Source organism: Drosophila willistoni (genome assembly GCF_018902025.1).
Source record: "Drosophila willistoni isolate 14030-0811.24 chromosome 2R unlocalized genomic scaffold, UCI_dwil_1.1 Seg167, whole genome shotgun sequence".
NCBI classification, from domain to species: Eukaryota; Metazoa; Arthropoda; class Insecta; order Diptera; family Drosophilidae; genus Drosophila; species Drosophila willistoni.
The window spans coordinates 15,282,874-15,305,540 of NW_025814050.1; the positions used below are offsets into that span (position 1 = coordinate 15,282,874).

Here is a 22,667-nt window from a genome sequence, read left to right on the forward strand (position 1 = left end):
ATAAGCTATTTGGTGAGATAATCATGTGTTCGACGGGGACGTTGCCAATTTTCAGTGATATCAACTCTACCTTATACTTAAAATATCGACAGGAAAACGTGCCGAAATAATGTTAAAATAGCAAAGTCCAAAAAAAAAAAACAATAAGAAGAAAAACAAAAATTTCTATCTCTGTGTCTTAGTTCCTATCCGTCTCTTTCTTTTTTCTGTATGCCTTTTATTTCTAGTTGTTTGCTTACTGATAAGTTTTGATTCGATTGTATAATTTTCAGCCTTATCAGAGTTCGTCATATTTGCGGTAAACGTTAAATAAATACTTAAGCAAAAAAGCGACAAAAAAATGTATATATGTATGTATGTAAATTAAATTTCGTTGTTGTAACCACACATATTCAGCTAGTTAGCTAAAGTAAGTAAGGTCTTTTGGTCTGAATTTAATTTAATTTTTGGTTAACCGCAGTCTGTTTTACATAGAATCATTGAGTTGGCCCACAGTCTACTTTTTTTTTTTTTTGCACCCCACTTTTTAGTCGGCGGAGTTAAAACCACTTTGCAAGACCTTGAACAATTGTGTTTTCCTTCTTGGGTTCGGGTGTGTATGAGTGAGTATATGTGTGTGTATGCGTGTGTGTGTGTGTGTACGGTGTGAGCTTGACTCTAATTTTAAACTTTATCGATCAAACACTAGTGCGTTGCATAGAAAGACCTCTAGCTAGTAATTATTTCTACACTTTTTCACCTTTATTAGGTTTGAGCGAAATAGACCGAATTGGTAGTCTAAAAGAATGATTTGGGTCAAATTAATTGTGATGTAAATTACATTATCAATCCATTATAAGCTCAATTTACGAATATTTAGGTCACATTTGAAGCGAATAACATGAAAAAACAGTGGATCTGAAATTCTAGTGCTGTAAAACGCATAAAACGAGGCGGAAAATGTTTTCTTTGTAGTTAGTGTTGATAAATGCTTAATAAGTTTAGTGATTTGCTGCCATAAATAATGTTAGCACAACTTTTATTATTTTTTTCGTGTTGGAAAGAGAAAATAGAGATAGATAGAGACCACACCAAACAAAGTATCACTAAATCACATACTAGATGCGAAAAGACAGCCATAAGAATTTGAAATTATCGATTTTCCGTTCAACTTATCTGCCTTAAATGCCATTTTACAGCACTAAATCATATTGGCGAGCTATTTGCATTTGTGTAAAATAAGAAAGTACAAATTCTCAGCTATCGAATAAGATATCTAAATAAGCAATTTAAAAGCTTTTATTTAGGTCATTGAAAGTGCAATAAATAGATTCTGAAATGTACCCAAATGAGATTTAATCAGTTATTAGTTCAATGCGTTTATCTGATCGATCAACATAAAATTGTTTTTATATACATATTTCGGTTGTAAATTCTTAGCAGAAGCAAAGCTTTAAAATGTAGGCCAAAGACAAATAAAAGCGGCTAAACAAATTGCATTAGCCAAATCACAGAAAGAAAAAAAACGAAAACTTTTCAGGCATGAACAAAAAAAAAACAAAATCAACCAAAATAAAAAAAAACAGATGAGAAGAAAAGAAAGCAAAAAAAGAAGAAGAGACATATGCACACACAAGCAGCAGAGAAAAAGAGCAGAAGTAAAAACATTAAACTAAATAAAGCAACCTTGACAACAATTAACACACATGTATGTATATAAATATATATGGTCAAGATAGTATGAATGTGTGTGTGGGTATATACTTGGGATACAGATATGTATGTATAGCACGCGTTTAAAACTCGCACGCGTACGACAACAACAATAACAAAATGCCAACAGAAAACGCAACAAAAGTCGCGCCTCCGAGGTAATCAATCAATGTAAGCGCGCGTCCCACAGAGAGAGGGAGAGTAAGAGAGAGCGATAAGAAGAGAGAAAGAAAAAGAAAAGAATAAGAGGAAAGTAGACTGCGTAATTGGTATTGATAAATTAAGCAAAGTGTGTCGGTCACAAGAAGCTTGTTTAATGAAACAATGCCACAAACAACAGCAGCAAGCAGAACTAAAAGCAGAACCAGAAACAGAGCGCAAACAAAGCGCCAAAAGAACGTCATAAAAAATATAGCAAAAAAAAAATCTATCTATGTACATAGGGTCGGTCTGGATCTATGTCTGTGTGAGACTAAGATTAAATAACATTCATTGAATATTTATAATGCTTTATGACAAGAGATAGAGAAACTCAAAGTTATTTAAAACTATTTGCAATTGGTGGAACAGTTCACTTTCTTCAAAAATAAGACCTAGATCTTATCCAGTTTACTTCTTTAATGGATTATGTTATGCTATATTTGAGCCGTGGACCCAAATGCTCAGATTGACTTTGGTTTAGGCGAAATTCTAACCTAATCAACAATGAAATATGGTTTGTCGAATCTGATTTATAGCTCGAAATGTTCAGTTGAACTCTGTTCTAGAAATTATCATAACCTAAAAATGCAAAAACAGGAATTTGCCTATTTTTCAGGTTATGTGGCATCAACATTTTTGTGTCAGTCATTGAAACGATAATATATGACCCTATGCATCCTTTAAATTGCGATAAGTTTATTAAAATACCTTTATTTCAATAGTTTTCGTAATTTTCTAGTTTTCGTAATATTTAAAACTATAAAAAACACCGAAAGTGTTGGTTAAGGTGACAAATATTCGCAAATCAAAAAGACTAATTCCCTATTGCTGTTATTCCCCGATTACTAATAACATACTTTTCTTTTATTCCCGATCTATGTCTATATGATATGGTGGTCCTGTTACGATAAGTGTTACTAGTGTTATAGAAAAAGTTCCACACTAATAGCTCAAAAACTAAACTAAAAGGCCACTTTGAATTTATACCGACAGAAAAAGAGACACAAAAAAGAGACAAATTATTGATAAGTCCAACAAACTAATTGCTATCGTTATTTCGTTATTATTCACTCGACAATGCACTTTCCACTCGTCTGTGAGATAGACAGATGCTGCACATAAGATTAATTGCACGTGTAACCAAAAGAACTCTTTATGCAGATTGCAATTCCAAACTACAGGTAAACAGTATACGGAGTAACAGTAAATAGCAACAGTTACTCAAAGCAAATGCCATCATCATAATCAAAGAAGTGGGTGGGGTGATGAGGAGTGTGGGTGGTAGCCTCATTCCTAGACTTCAACCAAAAAACCGCACCCAAAAGAGCCAACAACATTTACATTTCTTTGCCCCATCCTTTTACCACCCTCAACACCAACAACGCCGCAATATCCCTTTTGGGTGCATTTCGTTTCATATCCTTTAACTCAACTTGACTCGTTCGTTTGGCGCTACTTTTGTGGCCATATCCTCCTACTAGGCTAGCATAGCCACCGACAAGAACCTCCACCTCACCGTCATTTTCCTCTCCAATCTCTCCGGCACACTCTCCCTATCCCTACTTTCTATTCTTATTTAAGTTGAAGCGCCTAAAATGCTGCAGCAAGAACCACAATAACAGCTGCAACACCACGACGAGAAGTAGAGAAGATACATACATAGATCCATTTTTACTTTGAAAATGCAACATTGAACTGTCAACTGCCTTTTTTTTTTTGTGCCACACCCCCGCCGCCCGCCGTTCCTCTCAGTTGTTTGTCATCTTCATCGTTGTCGACATTCTCACAACCCATTGCATTTTGGCATGCAATTTCGAAATGCAACAACATACATATATGTATGTACGTATGTGTAGGTTGTGAGCCTACTACAACATAGCACTTCGCCTTTATACATATGTGCGTCCTCTCTTACTTTCCGCTCCTTTTGCTCATACTCCTCCTGGTCGTGAGGTCCTTGGGCTGACTTAGTCTGGAAAAGTTGAGTTGCGTCTGAGCTGAGTGTAGTAGTTCAAGTTTTTACATAATGGTGGTAAATTAATTGCGTGACACGATTCAATTGAAAATGCAGCAGATATTCTAACCCGAATTAGGTTTCTTTCCCCCTTTTTTTGAGGTTATATCAAGAGAGATAATAGCCTTATCTGTCTCTCACTCTCTGTGAGCTAGCGAGACGTTTGTTGTGTCTTTCTCATATGGATCTTTGATTAGTATTTCAAATCTTTATGTTTTAGTTGATTGTACCTTTCGATTTTGACAAGAAGAAGGTTGCAGATGGACTCTGACCAATTTAGTTGCCTCATTTTGTGTCACCTCATTTGGAGTCATCTTCTTATATGCCATCTCTAGTTCATTTTCCCTATATATGTATGTATATGCATATGGAGTACATAACCCTCATCTACTCCCAATTCAAAAAGCATTTGGTGTCTCTTTCATCCCAATCTATTCTGAAACGCTCCCTTCCGTTATGTTAGGTTTCGTTCTGGTATGGTCTGGTCTGGTCCTCTTCCATATACATATATATATGCTTAGTTTGGGGCAAGTTTAATGGCGGCTATAACCCAGAAATTGCATGAATACTCAAGTGCTTCCTCTTTTCTCTTTTCTGCCCCGTTTGCCCATTGCTGCTCTTGTTACGTTCCAAGACTTTGGCCTCGTACATAAATCATCATTGCTTTTGAGTTTTACCCCCATCCCCCTTCTCTCATCTCTGTCGACTTGGGCCGAGTCGCCGCTGACTTCGTTTGTCGACAACGTTGAAGTTGTCCTTCGTCCTTCTCAGGATTTTTGCCTTTCATTGCAGTGCCTTTTGTTTTTTTCTTCTCTGCGAGTCTCTCTCTCTGTGTGTGTGTGTGTGTATTTTTTTCTGCTTGAAGTAGCAGTTTCTTTCTTCGTCTCTACTACTTCATGTAACGCAGTCGGCGGCTCATCCCGTGTCCTTTGAAGTTTTCTGTTTTTTCTCCCCATTTTTGTTTATAAGTATATGTTGGTCGCTTGATAAAGTATGATTTATATATGTATGTATATTGCAACTCATCGACAGCAGCATTCAAGGCATTAATTGAGCATGATTTCGGCAGGGTTGGAAGAGGGTAATAATGGTTAGGTTTGGAGTAAAAGTTTCAGAGAATTTTGAATTTAATTGAAGTTAAACCAAAAAGAAGGCAGCTTAGATCATATTCTTTCCATTCTTTTCATTCTTTTTTAGAAATTAGAGAAAATGGTCTACAATAAGATTAAAAATCTTTGTAATGATACTAGAATCTTTGAGTATATTTTCTGGGGATAAGTTATTGGCCGTTTTTTGACTTTAGGAATTAGTCATTTCTAATAAGATTGTAAGCAATCATAAATTCCACAGAATCCTTGACCTAGCCTTAGCTAAATCTACGATCCCAACTATTCTACTCTCTGTTTTTAGTTGAACATTCATTGCAAACCATCACTTAGTAATCAGTATACATTTTGGGCTCTTTACTGCATAGTCGGGGTGTTTCTTGGTTTCTTTTTGATTTCACTAAGTTTTAGGTCTTTATCTAGACCCTTTAAGAGCTAATAATATAAGAAAAATTCTCAATCTTTACCCCTAGACTCTTAACACTCGCTCAAAAAACTCATAATTAATATGTTTATTACTATTTTCAACCTTATCTTTTCCTAAACGCTCTTCCGCCTTTCTACCTTTTCATAGCCATCAAGAGCATTTATGACAACTATCTATCTACTATATATAATGGGTAATAATATATGCACCGAATTATAAATAATCGATTTTAAAACCCTTGCATTAACTTTTGTCACTTAAATAACAACAAAAAGAAAACAAACTTTTACAGTCTGGCAGTCTGGAAAGCAAGTAAATGCTCTCCTTACCCAAAAAAAGAGGAAAACCTTAACACATTTTCATTTCTTTTCAACGCCCACGCGGCAATAGCAAAAGAAAAGAAAAACTTGGGAGTAACAAACTTAGTTTCCCCTTCTTCCTACACAACTAGGACCTAGGACTAGGACTTTTAGACGACCAAGACCAAAACGAGAACGAGTCACGTAATTTAATAAAATGCCAAAGTCCTTGCTGCTCCTGCTGCACATTGCACAGAGAGAAAGAAAGTAAGACGACGATGGGAAGAAAAGTGGAACGTGAGGTGTCTCGATACTCTTGGATAGCCTTCTTTCAGTGTTTCACCTGTGCCGTCTTCCTTTCATACGCGTGATACACACACGTGAAAAAGGAATATTGTGTGCCATGAAATTGCAATACAAATGTATGTGAAATGTTTTCGTTTCTCTCTCTCTCTCTCTGTCTTTTTCCCCTTCTGGTTGGCAATTCGACGACTTTGAACGTGAAATATGCGTTATAAAGAGAAAAAGGTTGAACAAATTAAAAAATATATATGTATAAATAAATATATATATATATTTATAAAGATAGATAGAGGTATGTTCTCAACAATCAAGTATGTAAAATAATTCGTAATAAGTACAAACACTGCGCCAGCTTATCAGCTCAAAGAACAAACTGTGAGTTGGCTGGGCTTATCAGCTGATACTCTAACTCTCTCTCTCTCTCTTTTTCTCTCTCTCTCTCTCTTAATATATGTATTTATATCAGGCCGATGAAACGTGATGGCGTCAAAAGCAAGCCACTTTAACCTTAAGATTATTAACTAACTTATATGTATGTAAGTGAGTGAGTAGAGTCCGTATGAAAAATAGAAAAGAAACCCCAAAAATGTATTTGATAAAACTTTTTTGGCTAACACAGACTAAAACACACAGATACACACACACACACACACACAGACATTCGAGCCAAGTTGTAATTTATTCAAATGAGTGTTAAGTCTATTAAGTAGCACAGTCCAGTTGATTAGGGAATAATGAAAAAGTTTACAAGCGTAGACAAATTAACTGTAATTGGGTGAAACAGAAAAGAATTAACAGATGATTAAAGAGGTTTTCTCTCAAGGTGATGTCTTTGAGTTTCAACCATGTCTAGTGGGAATCAAAACAACATTTTGAATGTGAAAAACGGAAGTCTAATGGTATAAGGTCTGAGCTATGTTCTACATGTCAATTTCTCACGTTTGCTTGGCCCATTCGACTGTTTTTCTCATTTCCCTTTAATTTGGTAGATGTTTGTTAACACATTACTTGTTGTCTGTAGATCAAGACAATTTTTCAGACGCGATTATTTTCTAGTCCCTTACCAAATGCAGAACATCACATTTGTAAGCAGCAACTACTGACTTCCTACTAGAGGTGGATAACTATCGATAACTGCGACACCACTCTATCGGTCAAGTTCCAGCAATGAAAATTTAGTTATAAATATTCTCGTTCCTAATAGTTTTCAAACTTAATAAGTACATAAATTTGTTGTGGAAACAAATAAGATAGCAAACTTTATTTCCAATCCCGACCAATTTATTCGGAATCAAAACTTATCTAACATCTAATTTTGTTTACATTTTTATAAAACATGTATCATTCTTACGTATCATTTTTGCATAATTAAGTATAAATTACCACAAGAACTACATGTAAAAATATTGAAAATTTCGAAAACGTATGCTGGGACAATAGTATATCAATATTTACTCAAGCCCTTATAAAAATTACCACAATTTTGGAACTAAGTTTAAATATCGGAATGATTTGGTTTGCACTTTGTTAGTTTCCCGGGAAACGCGTTTTTAGCTTTGTTGGCTCAAGGTTGTCCAAATTCCATAGAAATGAAAATCAACTATAAAACCTATAATAATCAAGATACTGAGAAGAAAAACCGAATAAAAAGAAATAAAGCAACAAGTCGAGTCAAAGCAACAACTATTTAAGCAAAAGAAAACAGAAAAAAACTAAATATAAAAAAAATCTAGCTTAAAAATAGAATTGCACACTTATAAAGGAACAAGAAAATGATCAAATGGAATGACAAACAATTTGCCAATTATAGGGAAAAAGTTTTTAAATACATTTCTCGACATATGCAAAATGGGCCAACACACCTGATGCTGCTAATTTCGTGCTAAACTAAACTAAAATGAAATTGAAATTTGCACAAAAGAAGAAATTACGTGAATCATAAAATTTGTAAATTTTATGTTATAATATTTGCCCTCCCATACACAGTATACTAATTAATTATGGGATGCAAAATCTATTCAATTCAATTCTTTGATAATTTTTCTTTCTCCTCTTTCACTCTTGTGTCTAGAATCGACTCGCCATCTCGCTTTTGCCCTATCAGTTTTGCATTTGTCTATTTTCTGTTTTGCTGCTGCCGCCGCCGCCTGCCACTGCGTGAGCTAACCGAGCAAATTTATTTTTAAAACAGCCGACACCAAACAACAAAAGTTGAAGCAAAATTACGTAGCTTTTCGTTTTTCTTCTTATTGTGTCTCTGGCATTTGTGTGTATACCCTTTTATGACGTTGATAATGGGTATTTTCAAAGATCATCCGAACTAGAATCGAATTATGCGATAGATTATGTTGATCGATAATCTTTTATTGGCTATTGTTAGTGATGACAAACAGAAAATGCATTAATCGATTGTGGTGGGCGATTATTACACCTAATTATTTGATCTTTTATTGGCTAATGTTAAGGAAACTAAGATTTGTAATTATTACTACCAATTAATCGAAGAAAATTTAAGAAATTTAATTTTTAAGACTATGTAAAACAAAAAAGGTTCAAAGTTGTTCAGCTCGTTTAAAATTTGAGACGTATCATTGGGTCATTTTGGAGTTTGTGTTAGATAAATTATATAAAACTGATCGATTAACGATTCGATTATTCAAAAGACATTAATCGATAAATGTAAATAAATTATTTTTGCATAGGTACCTATAAAGTCGTTGCTCGTTCTTTTGGAGAATTTCACATTTTTTTCGCGTTTCTCACTTGTGCGTTAAGTGGGCGGCGATGGCGTTGTCTGGATTTTGCGGAATTCTCTTGTTTGGATGGCATTGAATGGAATATACACATAAATATATAAGATCCATATGTACATTTTTTCTACCCACATTGTTGCAACTGGCAATCGAACAAGGACATGTGGGTTGTTGTTGCCTGGTAAGGATTGAAGAACCTAAAATGTGACTTTTGATAAAGTCTTTTTTAATTATTGCAAGTGATTACTTGACTTGTAAAACTTTATAACATACATTGAAATCTGCTTTCGACTTTTAAAAGTAAATGTTACTGAGTAAACGTGTCACAAAATTGACAATTTGTTGCTAAAATCTATTTGTGAATTATGAGCATCGTAACAAAGAAGAAAAATAAACAATAAAATATTCATTGAAGAGAAATTCGACAAAAGAAAAGTTACAAGTTTATTCATTGAATGGTCAAGCCTTAAGTAGATCAAAACTTTAAATTTTATCAAATGAGTTTATTAAAGTTTAAATTATTCGTGCTATCGATAGCCAATTCATTGTTTTTTAAAAGTGTTGCTTTTTATTGAATATACTGCATAAATAATTGATTTCATTCAACTATTTAACAATGGTCGATTTACTTCATAATGCCCAGCATTCTAAATAACTTTCCAGAGCTTCGAGAGAGACAGAGGGAGGGAGGGGGAAAGAGAAAGAGCGCCACAGCAACGTAAATAGCAAAACTTGTAAAAAATAATGTTTATAGCCTTTTTATGTTATTTGTGTAGTCAACAAAGTTCAAATGGCCATTAACTATAATGCGCTTTATGCAGCAAAAACATGTGAAAGCATTTAAATAATAATATAAAAGGGATGCGTTTGGGTGTACAACTAACGAGCAAGTTAATGTAGATTTAACATCCCTTCACAGGATTTCAATTGCACATTTCTTTATTATTATTTACTTGCGCTAAAACATACCCATTTATTTATTGTTACTAAAAATGCGTTAAAATAGTTTTAAAACTTAACAATTTGTTAAAAATTTATAAGCAAACCCCACAAACTTAAGCTCGGCTTTCATTTGATAATTCATTGATAAATAATTTGTTTACCTTATATAAATAGATTTGGTATATAGGAATGTAAAATGGATATAAGAACTTAATTTGTTTTAAGGTAAAATGTAAGACCTTTATGTAAGAACATTCCAACAGTTTAAAAAGTTAAATTCTTCAACTATAGCATACTCTTGGGGGTAACTTCAGACTTTTTCGCAACTATTTACACTTCCAGCCCTATTTTCATAGTACGCTTTCCAACACTTGTTTGACTTTTCTGTATTTTTGCATTCTCTCAACATTAATTCAGCATTTTTCAACACAGTGATTTTAAAAAAAAAAGTTAAATTCAAGTTTTAAAAACTCTTCTGTTGAATGATAATTCCTTATTTACAAAATAAATTGCCTATAAAGGTAATTTCAAGTCCTTGACATGTGTTAGTTTGAACTGACGTCTATTAGTTTTATAACAAGTCAATATACATACATATGTAACTAAGAGTATCTTTTGTTTATATAAAACAATAAGCTTTGAATGAAATGAATAAACTAAAGCCCGATGGCAAAATTTCCCTGAAGTATATGTGGAAAATTCTTTTTACAATGACGTCGAGAAAATTCAATGGGTATTTGAATTTGGGTTTGGGTTTAGGTTTGGCTTGGAGTCTAAGTTTGCCGTGCCCTGTGATGGCCCTTTGGGCGTTGACATTCATGGCACATGCATTGACACGTTTTACGCATTGTTTGTTGCAGCTACTGCTCATCTGGTGCTCCTGACGCTGCTGCTGATGCACTTGGTGGTGCCGCCGCCGCCGCCATTGGTGTCGTCATCGTCAGCGTCGTTGTCTTCACTGCTTTTGTCTGTAGTGATTGAAGTTTTTGCATGCAAATGAAGTGTTAATCAGCAATGTTGCCCCGGCCTCTCGGCCGCCTCTTTAAGTGATAAATGTGGGAGCGGCATTTTGCCCTAACAAAAGTTGACAATTTAATTGAGGCGACACTTGTCGTATGCAAAATGAATATAAATATGGCTCTGACCATGAAGTGTTGATACTTTTATGAACTGATTGAATTAATGCAATTCAAATATAATTTGATTTTTTGCAACGTATTTGCGAATCTCTAATAATCTAGAATTCAAACACTTTCAAGAACTGCTATGGGCTGGAGCCGCCTTCTAGTAGTCCTCTTTCTAAAAAATGTCTCTGTAACGTTGTTATTATAGTAATCAAGCTGTTCTTTCTTACATTCTTTCAAATTTTAGACATTTTTGCTTTCCATATCAGTGGAAATTCCTATAATTTGTGTTTTAATTCAAAGTCTCTTGCTGAAATCGGGTAAATTCTCGAGGAACGAAAATTTCTGCAAAGTTTATTTGATTTTTGATTGAAAACTAATGAAATTATAATAAATTGCTCGAACATATGTACTCTTTTTGCCCAGTCAGGCATCATACATGTATAGACAAATTGTCTAAAGCAAATCTACTTTTTTTTTGTAGTCTCTAAAAAAAATTGTTTCCCACCAAAAACTGCAACCGAATACACACACAATTGACAGGCAGAGCGAGAAAGAAACTCTTGTGGGACAAACCCACATTTCATTTATGAAAATATATTCATTGAGTGGTTTGTGTGTCTGTGTGTGTGTGTGCGTTGCAGACAGGAAAGGGTTGGAGGTAAAAATGGTTTTATGTGGTATATATACCTTGTACATTTATAAAATGAACCCTTGAGAACTTGACAGAGTTGCTCTAGTTGTTGCGTGATAAGCAGAGTAGCAGTTGGGCCACTGGGCCGGGTTTTTTTTATGTATGTGACCTTCTCTAGTTGCTCTAGTTGTGACTCTCTTCCTAGCAATGGTCACTTTAGCTCACTTACTTAATGCTTATTATTATAGGTTTTCAAACACTCTCACACACAAGATTCAATAAAAAATATGTAAATAAATGTTGGGTCAGGGTAATTATTGTTATTTTTTCGGTAAATTAATTAGGTGGAAACGTAAACGGTAATAAAACATATTAAGTGATTAATATTTTTATTTAAAGACACAACTTTTATGGTCATAGGTTTCGGCAACAATTTTGAATGTCCAGTTTCTAGAAATTTGTTTGGTAAGGTAAGTGTAAGTAAATTGTGTTCTAAAACTGTCTACAAGGAATCACATTATTGACAGTACTGAAACATTTTTCTCTATAGTTTTAGGTCAAAGGACTGTATTTCGTCCACTGATCCTACAGCTATAAGATCTTAGCAGTCATTCCAAGATTGACCTAATCACATAAAGAGAAAGGATTAGCCCAAGAATATTTCAATAAAGTAAGATTTTTAAAGATAATTTATAACCTTTGCTTTACCTTTCATTTTTCGTTTCATTAAGTTGCAATTCTCAATTAGTTTAAGCGTTGAAAACATGATACGGCCATTGCCATTTTGGAGTTCCTAAGCTAAGTCTGCTGATAATAGAACTTGGTGGTTCTTGAAATAGATATACAGACAAATTTCTCACTTTTTTTTCTGTCTTTGAAACAATCTTCTTTGAAAGATTGACCTAGAGGCGGCTGAAATGCAAGGCTTCACTTAAATTTCATTAAAGTCGTTATCTAAACAGAAATTTTATATAGTTCGTCAATATATCTACATATATTCCATATAAGATTTGTAAAGTGAAACATGTAGCTTTTTGTTTCGACCATTTTCCATTGTTTTTACTCTCACTTTTTACATTGTGCTTGGTTTGGAGAACTAAGTGGTCGGGTCTATATGGAGAAGGGGGATCAAGTGAGTGAAAAGTAGTTGTTGTTTTTTTTGTTTTTTTTTTTTTGAAGCGTCGTTTACACACACTCAAACACACAGCTCTCTCTCTTTCTCTGCTTCTTTTTCCATCTTTCTCTTCTCTCACGTTTACCACAATTAGGTGTTAATATGACATTTTCAGAGGGCCCAGAGCCCAGAGTAGGCAAAGGGGAAAAACCAACAGCAGACAGAGGAAAAGTTGAAATATTTATGCAATGCTTGCCAACATGGAATATTTATATACAGTGTGTGTGTGTGTGAGAGAGAGAGAGTGTGTGTGTGTGTGAGTAGTGTATGTGTATTTATTATTTATATACATTTGTATTAGTAAGTAAGTGCTCTCTTCTTTTATTATTGTTGCTTCTGTTGTTCTTGTTGTTGTTCGTGTTTAACGATCGATAAAATGTCGACGCTCATTGTGCGTTTCCTCCACCGTCTCCTCCCCCTCCTCCTCCTCCGTCTCCTTCTCGGCTGCTTATTCCTATTCTCATGCCTTGTATGTTCTCCTTATCCACCTCATACTCCCCTGCTGTGACTGTGGATTACATTGTAATGTTCTGTTCCTCCCTCCATCGTCTCGTCCTCCTCTTCACGCACACACACACACACACACATACAAAAAGCACACTGTTGGCATTTTGTAAACACTGTGAAAATGCCTTAACGTGCTCTTGTGCCATTGCATTCAACTGCTTCTTCTTATTCTACTCTTCGGTTTTTTTCTTGCTGCTATTTTTATTTATTTCACTTTTTATTTTGTTTATTTTATGTAATTGTGTAGCTTTTGGTTAAACTTAGTGTGTCATTTATTTAGGGGATTCCCCAGAATTCTCAATTCTAAGTGCGCATTTGTTTAGATAACACGGCTAATTCGTTTCATTGTTTTATCTACGACCCCATTTGGTCGAATTTTATATAATTAAAAGCATAGAACTCTTCTTTTTAGCCAGAAAATTATTTCAAATCTTATAATTTTTAAAACAAATGACAATAAAATGGAATCTTATATATAAAAAAACGTCTGCCAACCCTGGTTTACCAATTCTAATCTTCTGTGTTGCTTTTTTGAACACGGAAATTTCAAAGTAACATACTTTAACGTTTGCCAACACTGGTATACTATGAAATATGAAATCAAATTTTCATTTGGTTTTTTGAGCTTAATTTCAATTTGTTTAAACAAACTAATGGAAATTTTTACGTTTTTGAGTTGAATTGCATTGTAGGACAAATATTCAGTCAGAAATTACATTTTCCACTTTTAATAACTCAGCAGTTAATTGTAGTTTTTAACGTTATTATTAATTTGTTTCCCAACTACTTTACACGTTCTTCTCAAAACAAAACAAAACAAACCGCCTAAAAACTTCCTTTACAAAAAAGGAAGAAAAATAAAAAACCAAACACACACACACACAAAGAAATATATATAGTCATTAAAAAGTCCTTCAATAAAGCTTCAGGTTACAGTTTTCAACCACAAAACTCAAGTTTATCCCCTGACGCACCGGAAGTTCTGCTTCAGGCAGATAGCAAGAGCAAGCCGTGAGATTGAGAGAGTAAGTGACATTGAGAGAAAGAGAGGTAGATAAAGAGTATAGCCCAAAAGTCCAGCACATTAAGCACAAAAACAAATAACCATAGTAGAAGGAGATGGTGAGAGAGAGAGAAAGCAGAAAGAGACCCCCCAATAGGTTTGTCGAGGTCTTTTTGCCATCACCCCAATTCCATTTTCCTGTCAATATTAATAACGGTAGAAGAAAAAAAACAGAAACCGAACCAACTGCAAATAAATGGCAAATAAGTTTTTCTTTTTTTTTTTTCAAGCAAAAACCATGAAGGACACCCCACCATCTATTCCTCTTCCGTCTCGGTTTTTCTCTCTTTTTCTATTACCCACTTGCTGACCCTTCTTTTCAACGGAAAAGTGCAACTTATTTACTGTTTCCGCGTTGTCGAGGTCGTCGTCGTCGTCGTCGAGTGGGATTGCCATGCAAGTCCTGGAAAGGGTGCACCACCCTTCCTTTCAGGGATACATCTTTCAGGGATAGCATAGTGCGTATCTAGTAGAAACACTATAGATGCCCTTAGATATTGACTCTATAGAAATTAAAATTATGCTGATAATTATTAAAGTCCTTAAAATCCTACTTAAAATATCATGCATAAATAAGCTGACTAATGTAGAAATTATTCCTGAAAGATTTGTCCGAGACTACTCGTGATATTTTCCAACTTTTATTATAAATTTCTTTGTTTGTTTTTACTGGACACACCATAAAAATCTCAAAACTTAAGTCCATTGGAGGTCTTAAGTGGCAGAAATCATAACTATTTTATAATACCCTCACGTCACCTACTTACGAGTTAGAGAAACACAACAACAAATGGCAAAAGAAGCAAAAAGAAAAACCCAAAAAGAAGGGGGAAAACTTGGCAGTGGCTTAAAGTGGCAACACTTGGACGAGTGTGTGTGTGTGTGTGTCTGTACGGAGAGTCAGGGGATGTCGCGACTGGGTGCAGTGTGCAGTGTGAAGCACTTGGACATCATCGTCAAGGCAACAACAAAGACAAACACACTACGCCTCCCTCCCCCCACACACATACTCTATCGTATGTCCTTTTTAGTTGTTAAACTGCAAATGACAAAAGAGGCGTGGCGCTTTTACTGTATGCAACAGTTAATCATTTCAATATAAGAATCCAAATAGGGAATAGGACGAGTCTCTTCTTGAGGTGAGAACTTACAAGTTTGTTAGATGGGCAGGACATATCTAGGTCTGGGGTGTGGCTAGCTAGCTAAGGATGCAAAGTAGAAACGAATTGAAAGCAAGAAGGAGTGGACGAAGGTTGGTCAGTCAGGTCAGTCGATCACCAACATCATCATCATCGTCATCATCAAATGACAAAATACGATTTGGTGGAGGTAGAAAAAAAAACAACTAATACCAAATGGCCAATAAGAGCTGCAACCAGTGTGCGAAACTAGGTCTTAATAATGATGTAGAAGGGAAAATAGGTCTTATAAAATATCTTTTTGAACGGTTTGATATCACTTTCAAGGATCCACCTCTAATAAATAAGTAACATCGAAGTAAATAAGGTATGACTCCTATCTAAAATGTCTTCTTAGTAAATATTTTTATAAGCTACTTGAAATTTGAGAGTTGAAAAGCGCAAAGCGCTGCAAAAACAGCTAGATTTGGTGTTTAGTGTTGGTTAACGTTAAAAAATGTTTCCATTAACACTGACAAAGTACGATTCAAGTCTCGCTCTCTAAAAAATGAATAATATATTCTTTCGAGCAATATTCGTCTACTCTGGCACATGGCTATGCATATTTAAGTGATTCTCAACAATTCTCTGCTTTAGCCCGTGTATAAAGCAACATATACATAATTGTAATGAATGATTTCTTTGAATAACCTTCTGCCGCATTCACACTCACACACACACACACACACACACACACACCTACCTATTGGTCTCCTCCTCCATACATTCATAAACTATTGACCTACACACCTAATTGATATGCCAAACGTATAGTCAACAATCAGAAATGAGAATGGCAAAGAAGAAAAAAAAGAAACAGACTTAGAAAAAAGAACAGAAGGAAAAGAAAAATCTCTCAAGGGATTTTGTCTTTTTATGTTGAAATTATACATTTTATTATGTCACACAAAATGCAAAAGGAGACAAACTAAACACAGTCATTCCCTCCAGTTCCCAATCCCCAATCTTAGCTACCAGTCAGACCATAAATCAGCAACAGTTAGGACACAATACAGCGAGGAAGTGGAGCAACAACTCTCAGACAGCTTGACGGGGGGATGAGGGGAAGTCATTGAGCGGAGGTAATTCCTAGCCATTTTGTATGCAAAAGCGAACAAGGTGGAAAATAGAAAGCGAAAAGTTTTATGGCTTGGCTTTTATTGCTAAAAGGACCAAAATGCGATGCGGAGTGGAAGGTCCGGGGTGTGATTTTAGACATGGCGGTGTTGGGGGGGAGGGGGGAAGTAGCATCTTCTGGATATGTAATTTTCATACCTTCTAAAAATTTACCCAGAAACAAAAGAGACACAAACAACAACAGCAACCACAGTAGGGCTTGGGCTGGGCTGGTCTGGTCTTGGTTTGGCATTGAGAGAAAGAAAGGGAGAAAGAGGGGAAAAAAAGTAAAGGATTTGCTCCCCACATGACAGATGTTCACAATTCATGAGGGTGCAGCAGCACAAAAAGGGCTAGAGAGAATGAGAGAGAGAGGGAAAGACTCCATCTCTCTCTCTCATCATTTGGTAGAGGCAACCAAATTGTTTTATGTCTATCGATAAAGTAAATCACTTCCCCCGTTTGCACTTTGTTTGCGAAAATAATTCGCTCGACGTACTCTACTCTTGTGATTCTTCTTCTTCTTCTACTTCTTGACGTACTTGTTGTACGTCCTTCGTCCTTTTTTGTATAGACATACACACACACACACACATTGGCGATGTGGTCCGTCTCTTTATTTAATGACCCAATGTCCAACACCAAACGACGAAAAATCTGAGCGACAATTGGCACGTGTTGGGATTTTTGATGTCAAACTACCAAATGGTTGGATGGATGAATGGAAGGATGGATAAGTGTGTGTGTGGGAGATGATTTCACTAAACAAAAGCTCAAACAAAAATTCAAAAACATCTGAGAGAGAGAGAGAGAGAGAACGGAATGACAAACAAACAAATGCTAAAGACATAGTGTGAGAACGAAAGACAGAAAAAAAAAATTCCAATTATAACAACAATTGTTGCTATGGATATCGACTTACCCTTAATAATTATTTCACCCTATACTGGATGAAAACCACTCAAAAGATTCAAATACTTTCGACACACAAAATGAAAATACATATTTACGAAACAAAACTTTTATTTGCTTTACGAATTAATAATTTTCGACTTTCTTTTACTTTAATTTAATAATATTTTGAATACTTCTAATCGAAAGATATTACCACTAAAAACTCGAGAGAACAGTGTTTAGATAGAAGGAGGTGCACAGAAGGGAAAAGTTAGGTGAAAATTTCAGCAAAATTATCGGATCATTCGAGTAAATATTCAGCTAAATTACCGTACATCATCATCATACCGTGAAAAGTAACCATATTTTTACCAATTATACAAAAACCTCTCACAAATTCCAAAGGTCGTAGTGTTGGAATGTCTATGAACCATTTAAAGAAATATCTAATAGCTAGATATATTTGAGACATATATGAAATATGAAAAACCAAAATTTGCTTCGTTTATAACCAGCAGTTTATACCTAATAACAATTACTCATGGCTAACATTGCCAGTAATTTTCTTTATGTTCTAAATTATATAACTAAAATGGTTTAAATTTATCAATTTTAGCTGATGCCACATTCACTTAGCTATTCATAACTGGCACACACACACAGACACACCCAAAAAGCCCATGTAAACCAGGAGAAATTTAAATATTTTAACATTTGTAATTTTATACAAAAGAAAAGAAAATTTGCAAATGATAGAAAGGTCGCCTAAAGGGTCTCGTCGGCGCAGAGACACAGAGGCAAACACACACACACACACACACACACACAAAGAAGGGGGAGAGACCAATATTTGCAGTTAGTCCGTGGGTAGAGGGGCATCGCATTGGAAAAACTATAAGGACAAAATGTTAGGCGAAAACCAACCAACGCAAAAGCCAAAAACTACAAAATAAAAGAAAAACTTGCAGTCGTAGAGAGTAGAGAGGTAGATAGATATGTGGTAAGGGGGTTAAGGGGGGGTTACTCTCTCCCCAACTAATGCAAACCGCGCACTAGACACACATTAAAATTTCAATTTAAGTGACATTAAAATTTTATCAGTTTGTTGAGTGTGCCAGAGCCAGGAGACAGAGCCAAAGAGAGCCTCTCCTCATTCAACTAGAGCTCACTAAAACAACAACAATTTGATATACAAGCAAAAGTCATCAAATGTGACCAAAAATGAAATCAAAAAGCTCAAACAGAAAGTGAAAATCAAATCAAATTTTCCAAAAAATTATCATCACGTAGCTTATGAACGGGAGCCATCGATTCGTTTAGATAGAATCGAAAAAAAATACTAGACTATTGGGCCATAAAGTCCTCAAATTTTGGAAAAATATAATGAGAATTTAATTTAATAACTTCAAAATGCATTAATTGGAGCATCGAATCAATCGTTTTAAAAATGTTAGTGGCAAGAGTGGCAGAAACATCATGCATCTAAATTATTGTCGATAAAATAGAAAATAAAGGTCAAGGTATGTCAAATATATTAAATTATTTTGAATCAAACCAATTTTGTCAACTTCTACGGAAAGGTAATTATGCAAATGTTTACTCTAGACACTTTTACAGGTTTTTTTCTTAATTTTGACCATTTTCTTTATATTTAATAATTTAGGTCAAATTTTAGGTACTACTGGATCAAGCAAAAACCAATTTTTGACTGAATTGTTAAAAAAATACATTGAGTTAATGTTTAAGCTGACTTTACAACGAAAATCTTAAAAAAAACATATATTTTAAAAGAACCTGAAAACCGCCTTTGCAAAAAAGAAATCGAGATAAAATCGTGATTTGATTGCAAAAATGAACAAAACTAAAAAATCTATTTCAGTTCTATTAATGTTCTTTAAGAATTTTCGATCTCTGGCATTTACATTGTAGTTCATGCCACAAAAAAATGTGATTATGGCCCATTGTGCTTTGGTTGGACATTTCATAGAAAATATAAGTTTTATTAGCTTTTTGTCAATGCTGATTAAAAGAAAAATGCATTAAGACAATAGTTAGAACAATTCCAAAGAACCTTTCTAAATACTAAGATACTTTTGATACAAATATTTTTAAAACTGAGTCCATCGATTAACGTCCATTCTCTTCCAAATTAACTTAAATTAACTCATTTTAATCCGATTAGTTAGATCGCCAATATTCCATTAATGTTTATTTTTCTACAAATTTCTACAAGTAAAGACCGCCCCTGCCCACCATTTTTAGGCTGCCGCTCTGCATCCCACAACTTATGTAAAATCCGAGAAAAGGGTGCCTCCTTACATCCCCCCTTTCCTGTTCCCCGCCTTCATCAAGGCAAAAGAAATCTGTTATGGTTAAACTTTTGAGCGCTACAAGAAAGAAAAAAAAAATTGGTAGTTGGTTGTTTTTTTTTTTTTCTTTTCGACAAATTGCAGCGAAAAGTGCACACAATGGTTTAGCCATGGAGAAACAGTGCGTGGCGACGGCAAAAATAAAAAAAAAACTTGGATTTTTCTTCTACTTTACTTGCAAGGTGGGTCGGTCGACCGACCAACGAAACGGCCAAGACAAGGAGACGAAGGTGGAGGAGAAGAAGAAGATGATGGTCGACAACCAAAAAAGAAAAAAAGATAGAGAAATGAAAACCGCAAACTTGGCAGTACCAGTAGCTCTCTTTCGCTCTGTTTATTGCACATGGCGCTAAAAGCAACTTGGGGACCAACTCAGAGCAATGCTTTTTGGTGCCTCTGCCTCTGCCTTTGCCTTTGCCTCCTCTGTCGGTCTTTTCTTTTTCTTTACTTTTCTTTTTGCAGTAAATGTGGGCGTACAATTTTCAATTATACATTTTAGTGGTTTGACAATAAAAGGAAAATAAAAACATATATACATATTCATATATAAAAGGAAGAAACGATGAGTAGCATAAAAAATAACAAGTTTTCCTTGTGCCAAAAGTAAGTAAATTTGGAGGGATAACCCTTCCACTAAACTAAATAGACATAAACTCTTTTAGACAATCCCCCAAACTGTGTTTAACCCATGGGCGTATAATATTTCCTATTATTTGTGTGTGTTGTCTAATCTAATCAAAGTTCTTAATCGTTTTTCAAAAAAGAGGTATGTGGGTCATTTGAAATTTTGCTTTGTTTATCGATTGTAGATCGTAGAGGGGTAATCTCAATCATCAATCAATCAATTATTTCGATGAAGAGTTTAATCCACAACAAGTCCTTTTAAAATTGTGCAAATATCTTCCCTGAATACTAGAAATCATTAAGAAAAGATTTTTTTGACGATTTTTAACAAATCCAACACGTCGAATCCAATTTTTTTGTCGTTTTGGAAAAACAGAATATAAATTCAGAATATTCACAAAATTTTCTAAGAATGTTTGTCTATTTCCTTGTTCCCACAACAAAAGTTCCTTGAACATTTTTTAAGATACAAACTTCATTAAAGTTGTAAAGTTAAAACAAGTAAAAAAGGGTAAATATTTACTTAAGTTACTCGAGAATCAGTGTTGGAAAGTGTAAACTGCATTAAATCGCCTAAAATGGGTTAAACAGAGTATTTTTATTGGATTATGACGTTCCCAAAATATTTTTATACCCTTGCAACCATATAAAGTATATATCTTCTTGATTATTCATATATATTCATGCCTATGGTAATTGTCCCATCACTAGCACGTATTCCAAAAGTTTGATTAAACAATCCAAAAGCACAAGCAAACTATTAGTGTCCTTTTGTTAGGATTTCTTTTCAAAGTTCCCCCAAACTATATCGATGTTTAAGGCTAATTTACTTTCCAAATTTTATTTAAATTAAATTAAATTGTAAAAAGAAAATGGTATGTAAATATGTTTGGCTCTGAACTTACCGTGGTTTTGTTAATTTTTTCATATGTATATCCATAATAATCCGTCGTAATGAATGTTTGTTGGATGCCGGGCTGGGTGTTTGGTGTTGTTGTTGTTGTTTGTCGAGTAGTTTTTGGTTTTAGCCACTGCTTTCACCCACAAACTACAAAACCAAACTAAACCAAAACTTAAAAAAAAAAAAACCGGAATCAATCGGAACGGATTTCTTCCTCTACATGTCGAGAGGAGGCGCTGCTACGTAGATTATTCTCTTTTTTTAGATTGAGTTCTTCTTCCTTAGATTTGGCTTAGGCATATATGTGTATATCCTTTTTTTTTGGCGGGGCAGCTGAGGACACTAAGTGGTCGAGGATATAAGTAGTTAGCCACCGCATGTGTTGTTGTTGTTGTTGTTGCTGGAGTTGTTGTTGTTGTTGTTGTTGGCAGGTTATTAGCATTACCGAATGCGTTGTTTTATTTTAAATTTTGGTATAACATTTAACAATATAATTAATTTTAATTATAATTTGTTGATTTTTTTTTTCGTTTTGCTTATCTCATTTTTTTTTGTTTTGTGAATTAGAAATTAATTTAATAATATTGCTCGGATTCGCTGTGTTGTTGTTGATGAGGTTGTCGTAGTTGTTGTTGTTGTCTTTTCAAGTAGGGATCATTGCCATGTGGCTGCTGTTGTTGTTGTTGTGAGGAATTGGTTGTGGTGTGTTTGTTGTAATTATTATTTAAGCACTTGGGGAGCATTGCAAAAATTTCATATGCATTATCTGCATTTGATTTTAACCTAAGAAATATATATATTTGTATTTATATATATAAATAGTAGGATAATAATATAATTTGCACTTTTTTCTTTAACTTTTTGTAATTATTTTTTTATATAATTTTTTTCTTTTTATATTAAAGTAAATTTGCTAAAGTAATTGCGTTGAAGCTGCGTATGGTAAAAAATGTTACTTGTTACTTATCAGAAGATTTATATATGTATATATATATAAGATATATGCATGTGTATATATAATAAAGATATATATATCATGTACATAGCTTGATCTCGCTTCGGACTACTACATGTGAGAATTGATTGCACCGCTAGAGAACTTAACGCACTTTGAGAGAGTTGAACGCGATTATGTTTTGTTTATATTCATCGGTTAACGTTATTAGATGTGTATATATATGTATTTGTATATGTATATGTATTTGCAGCTACTGGAAGGCTTTTTTTTATATTTTAAAAAAGATTTCTATCATTATTATAATAAAGCTAATTGCTACGATGTTTAGAATGTTGCATATTTTCGGTGTTTATCGAATAGATTTGATTTTTTATATATTTTTTTGTGT

The 22,667-nt window shown here is 34.4% G+C and overlaps 1 long non-coding RNA gene across 1 annotated transcript in view; it reads right to left on the minus strand.

Moving 5' to 3' along the window:
- The window catches only part of LOC124460285, an 89,291-nt gene extending 67,478 nt beyond the window's left edge, over positions 1-21,813 (minus strand). The window contains exon 1 of the long non-coding RNA XR_006954208.1: positions 21,326-21,813. This is a non-coding gene — a long non-coding RNA (uncharacterized LOC124460285). The remainder of the gene's footprint in view (positions 1-21,325) is intronic.
- Positions 21,814-22,667: the final 854 nt, after the last annotated feature.